Genomic DNA, 219 nt, shown 5'->3' with positions numbered 1-219 from the left:
CCTCCGACTGCCTTCTCAATCTTATTCTTTATATTACAGTTTCTTTCATACTTTTTAAGTGTAGATTCATAAACATACTATTCATCAAGATATGTATCTTTACTTTATTTCTGGCCGTATTTACTACTTATGGCCAATATTTAAATTCTTGAGAAATCAGACTCTCTTGTTTACTCTCATTTTCTGAATCAGAGTCTTATAATTACTTAACTCTTCTAT

The sequence above is a fragment of the Tuber melanosporum genome, assembly GCF_000151645.1.
Source record: "Tuber melanosporum whole genome shotgun sequence assembly, scaffold_186, strain Mel28".
Taxonomy (NCBI): Eukaryota; Fungi; Ascomycota; class Pezizomycetes; order Pezizales; family Tuberaceae; genus Tuber; species Tuber melanosporum.
Note: the sequence above shows the minus strand (reverse complement) of the source record.